At 32.8% G+C, this 6,127-nt stretch overlaps 1 long non-coding RNA gene across 1 annotated transcript; it reads left to right on the plus strand.

The window, feature by feature from the left end:
- The first annotated feature begins 2,485 nt into the window (after positions 1-2,485).
- On the plus strand, positions 2,486-5,866 carry LOC125093672 (uncharacterized). Its single transcript, XR_007125313.1, has 3 exons — positions 2,486-2,612; positions 4,996-5,118; positions 5,788-5,866. It is a non-coding gene; the product is annotated as an uncharacterized LOC125093672 (long non-coding RNA).
- The last annotated feature ends 261 nt before the right edge of the window (positions 5,867-6,127 follow it).

A 6,127-nucleotide genomic window follows, 5' to 3' on the forward strand; every position in this document is an offset into this window, starting at 1 on the left:
ACTTTTAGATTACTGATTTTAGATCTTGCTTTTCCAATGCAAGTTTTTAATGACATAAATTTCCCTCTAAGCAATGCTGTGGCTATATCGACACATTTTGATATATTTTGTTTTTACCTTTATTCATTTGAAAATATTCATTTGAAATATTCATTTGAAAATACAATTTCTCTTAGACTTTGTCCTCAATATATGGGTTATGTTGATGTGAATTTTTTCCCTTATCTGGAAATTTCCCAGATATCTTTTTAATTATACTCCTGTCTCCTATCCCTTGTGTCTGGTAACCACCAATCTGTTTTCTATATCTACTAGCTTTTTGTTTGTTTGTTTATTTGTTTTGTTTTATTATCAGATTCTGCACATAAGTGAGATCATACAATATTTATCTTTTCCTATCTTATTCCCTGTCTCTTAGCATAATGCTCTTAAGGTCCATCCAGGTTGTTACAAATGGCAAGATTTGATTTTTTTATGGCTAAATAACATACAGTTTCTTTATCGATTCATACATATGGACACTTAGGTCACTTCCATATCTTGGCTATTGTAAATAATACTTCAATGAGCATAAGGGTACATATAACTTTTGAGTTAGTTTTTCAAATATCTTTGTTTTTAATGTCCAGGATTACTCATTTAGGATCCAAGAACATACTGTGTATAATTGTTCTTCTTTTAAATTTGTCAGAAGTTATTTTATGATATAAAATATGGTCTACCATGGTTATTGTTTCTTGCAGATTTAAGAATATGTTCTGCTGTTATGTGAGATATTTTATTAATGTCAATTTGACCAAATCGTCTGATATTCTACCTACTTATTCTATCAGTTTTTGTGAGAAGTACTGATGTTTCCAAATACACTTTTAGATTTTTCTATTTTCATTTTTTAAATGTGTATATTTTATCCTAGTGTATTTCGAAACTCTGATGTTAGGTAAATACAAATTTAGGATTTTTTTAACTTCCTGTAGAATTGACTCTATATTATTATTTAATTTCCCTTTAAATTACTTTCTGGATGTTAATACTTGTGTGGAATATATTTCTCCATCCCATTCCTTTAAATCTATCTGTGTCTATATTTAAATGAGATACTTCCAGTCAGTATGAGGTTGGGTCTCAATTTTTTTCCTTCAATATTTTATTTGAGAGAGATAGAGAGTGTAAGAGAGAACACAAGTGGTGGGGGAGAGGCAAAAAGAGAGGGAGAAGTAGACTCCTTACTGAGCAGGGAGCCCAATGCAAGGCTTGGTCTCAGGGCCCTGAGAACATGACTTGACCAGAAATCAAGAATGGGAGACTTAACTGAGCCACCGAGGCACCCCATGAAAAGATATATTTAGACTAAACATGGTGCATACTGTTTGATTTTTTGGGGGGAGAGGGGTTAAAAAGTTAAGATCTCAATGATTTAACTCTTCTTTGCAGTTATTCTTACACTTATTAAAGTGCAAAAAATAAGTAAAACATGCTTGTGATAAATATTCATATTTGCAATGTATTACAAATTATCCAGCATTAATTAATAAGAACAAAATTGAGAGTCAGAGAAATGTGTCAGAAGCCTTCAACTTCCTTTTTATTTGGTTTTATCTTGTTTGGTTTGGTTTGGTTGCTTTTTTGTTTTGTTTGGTTTTTCTTTCTTTCCACAAACTATCTCTCACCCTAACTTGGTGCCAATATTTGATGTTACCTAAGATTTCTGAGGACATTGATTCCTAACATGTGGTTCACAGATACTTGGAGTTCCCTCTTTTAGGGAAGACATTTAAGGGGGTTCACCAAGTCAAAACTATTTTCATAATTATATCAAGACTTGTTTTTCCTTTTCCATTATGTTGACATTTTTAGTAACAGTACAAAAACAATGAAAAGTAAAAGTGCTGGCATCTTAATTTGAATCACTACAGGCACAATACTGTGCTGATAATTATTGTATTTTTTTACCTCTTCACACAGGAAAAAAAGAGCACAGCAACATCCACAGCAATATCATTGAATCACTGACTTTTAATACATCTCTTTTTAATATTTTTTGTGAAACAATAACTATGCATAAAGCACTATTTCCATTTGCCTCTTATTTCTAGTTATCAAAGCCTCAATTCCAATGTATTCTGTACAACTGGCACATATTAGGAGTTTAATAAATATTCCTACAGTTAATGTTATCAATAAAATTAAGGTGCTATGTGTATACAAGATACAGAATAATTCTAAAATTATGCTGTCAGAAAGCTGCTTTCTTTATTTTGAATACATGTTCCTGCCCTCACTTTTGTATTCCATTAGTAATAGTTGTTTTCTGGCAGAAAACACCTGGTGAGTGTGACCTTGGCATTTGGCATTCTGGGGATCCATAGAGAGAGATGGAATAGAGCTCTAATTCTGGCAGTTGAACAACTGGAGAGCAGAGAAAATTCCTCCTGGTACTAAAGAACACAGCCTGGCTCATTGCTGGCTTGATGGAACAGAGGCTACACTTCTGAAGACAGAAATCTTTATCTGCCAGCCAGCACAAACTATGTTTGAGTATCCACAAAGAAAACAGCTTTAAAACTGAGATGGATGACCTAGGAGCCACATAAAGGAAATTAATCAAAATGGTAAAAAAAAAAAAAAGTCATTAGTAGAATAAGCTTCAGAGGAGACAGGTAACAAATTGAGTAACAGAAGGAGGAAAGAGAAGGAAAACAAGGAGGAGAAAGATTAAGGAAAAAAAAAAAGGAGGAAGAAAGGCTACAAAAATACAGATTTGAAGGGGCAGACACACCCCAATGTTTATAGCAGTATTATGAACAATAGCCAAATTATGAAAAGAGCTCAAATGTCCATTTAATGATGAATGGATAAAGAGGTGGTGGGGTGTGTTTGTGTGTGTAATGGAGTATTACTCAACTATAAGAAAGAATGAATCTTGTCATTTGTAAGACATGGGTGGAGCTAAAGAGTATTATGCTAAACGAAGTAAGTCAGAGAAAGACAAATGACATATAATTTCATTTCTATGTGAAATTTAAGAAGCAAAAAACAAATGAACATTGGGGGGAAGAGAGAGATAAAACAGACTCTTAACTATAGAGAAGAAACAGGGTTGCTATAGAGGAGGTAGGTGGGGGTTGTGTTAAATGGGTGATAGGGAGGGATTAAAGAGGGTACTTGTGATGAGCACTGGGTGTTGTAGGTTAGTGATGAATTGCTAAATTCTCCTGACCAATACTACACTATATGTTAACTAACTGGAATATAAATAAAACCTTGAAAAAAAAAAGTAACATACACTTAGCTGGGAAAAAAAAAAAAAGAAGGAAAATAAATAAACAGTATACTAAGTGTAAAAAAAAAAGAGAGTAGGACGAGTAGGAGGAGGAGAAAATGGGGAAAGAGTTGAGCACTTCAAGTTCTAAATTAGAACAAATATTTGTGGAATAGAAATATTCCTTTAAAATGTAAGATATCTATATGTAATTGTTCCAGTAGATGTTACTATTATGACCCACATTAGTGTCCTGAAAGACAAAGTGGAATGAACACTACAAAATACAAAGAAATGGGAATACAAAGGAAAGAAAAGATAGGAAAATTGAAGAACACTGCATAAACTTAAAATGCAAGTGATGAACATTCAGAAATATGGAAAAGCTGCTGGAAAACAAGGGACTTCACAAAAATAGTACAAAAAATTGTATTGAACTTAAAGAGATTTTGAGTCAGAAGATTAAAAAGGCTAATTTAGTTTCATTTCAGCAGGGTTGAGCAGAAATACTGGTAAAAATGTTGAACTCTAAGATGGAAGGGAAAATCTGGAAAAACTCCCAGACAGGTAAAGCACAAGTTAACACCAAGAACAAAGAAGCAAAAAATTAGTTTGCTGTGATACCTTTCATGCAACAATACACATCAGAAGACAGTGGAATAAAATGGGGGGCGGGAAGCCTGCCACCAGTGAATTTTCTACTTAGATGAGATATTATTCACGAATGAAGATGAAAAACTGGTATTTACTGATTTGCAATGTTTTAGAACCTATACCTACAGTGTGTTCCATTATGAAGGATAATATGACCATGATGGATTCTGCAGTGGAATATGTTTTATTTATCTATTCATTCATTCATTCATTCTAATTTTTTTAGAATATGAATTTTAAATGATGCACATACAAATATTTCAATCTCAACCTTCTATTTAAACCTTCTCTTTTGGGGTGCCTGAGTGGCTGTCATTAAGCATCTGCCTTCGGCTCAGGTCATGATTCTAGGGTCCTGGAATCAAGCCCTGCATCAGGCTCTCTGCTCAGCGGGAAGCCTGCTTCTTCCTCTCCCACTCCCCCTGCTTGTGTTCCCTTTCTCTGTCAAATAAAGAAATAAATAATATTTTAAAAAATTAAAAAAAAAAATAAAACCTCTTTTCTAGATCTGAGAAGCTAGATCAGAGGAGAAGGAATGCTAGGAGGCAGAGTCCCAAGTCCTTGAAGGGGAATGATAGAAACATGAGCTGGAGGCAAGGACTATGACAAATAAATTAGATTAAATTAAATTTTAAAAATAAATTAATTAAATAAATTAAAACCCTGGGTTTGGGGACAGGGGGCACTACAACCTGACCTTCTGGCTTCCAAGACCTTGAGGCTGACAGAACAAGAGCCATAAATGCAGAGCATATGTTCTCCTCTTCCCCTTCTGCCCCATGGCAAGTCCTAGACTCACTGTAATATATTTGCATTGCAGCAACCAGGCCCCTCCCAACCATGGAGAAAGGCTGCCATGATGGTTCCTGTACAAACCTTGTAGGGTCAAAAACTCCCCCTCCCAACCTGAGGAAGTAGGGGCTCCCCATTTGACTGGAAGGAAACCAAAGTTGTAATCCACTCAACTAAATTTCATAGTTATTGGTATTTTAAGAATTTATCTTTGTTAAAGAGATAACTGATATTTGGAAATGTATAGAGAGCTTACTATATAAATTTGAGTTAACATTTTTTTTTAGAAGGTAGAGACTTTTGAATGATCAACTGCAAGTGATATGACTAATTTAAGTGTTTAGGTGTGGATGCAAGGAGGTTGAAACACAAAGAGAAGAGAATTCAAAACATTTCCAGTGAAAGTGCAAGTTACTAATGGAAAGGCAGTTAAGTTCTTTAAAATTTTTAAAATTTTAAAATGCTGATATATAACATATCAAATATAAGCTACACCATGCCGAGGGATACATTCAGAATTTGTCTTGCAAATGTCATGAAATGATTCACTCTATCATTTCTTTTTTCTATTATTTAATGATTTCACACAGTCTGGGAGACAAAGAAACAGTTTAACAAGACTTTTTGCTCATTTACTGCTTTGTATGATACATGCAGATATATTTCATAACAGCCATTTAGATTTATTTAAATTCTAACTCTTATTCATATTTGAATAAACACTTATTAGTTATTTCTTTAATAATAATAATAATTTGTTACTTCTGCATTTACTATTTATATATCTTTATCAACATACACCTATCTATAATATTCATCTATTGTATTTGTAATAACCAATACAGTCCATTAAAGATTGTACTTGTAACCAGAGGATTAACTAAACACTGTGATTGTTTCATTTTGTATTTTAATGGAAGTAGTAAAATATCAGTTTCTGAATTATAAGAAGTGATTATTGACAGATGTTTATATTATAAATTTTTGTTCAATAATTATTTTCACATGCATTTTGTATTATAAAATGAATAGGTATTCATAATAAAATCACCAAAATAGGTATTTTTTTGTATTTCTAGGAAAATATTAAAGCACTGGTTATTTTAAGGACATTTTATATTCATATAAGTTTTGGAAATATGACAAGTTCAACTTAGCATCCAAATGTATAGGTTCTAAGGATAAAAATAATAAATTTCTCATGCCAACAAACTTCTTAGACTTGATTTTAAACTCATGCTAAGATAGCTGAGCAGTATGTAACAATTTTAGCTCCTTAATAATGTATAAGATATGCTTGACTTAGTAATAAAAAGCTCTTGGAAGGAACGTTTTAAAAAATTAACGTTAATTTCTAAACAAACTTTAATTTTACCCAAAGAGTCCTTTTAGGCCTCACAATCTCGTAACAACAAACAC

Source organism: Lutra lutra, chromosome 2 (genome assembly GCF_902655055.1).
Source record: "Lutra lutra chromosome 2, mLutLut1.2, whole genome shotgun sequence".
Lineage (NCBI taxonomy): Eukaryota > Metazoa > Chordata > Mammalia > Carnivora > Mustelidae > Lutra > Lutra lutra.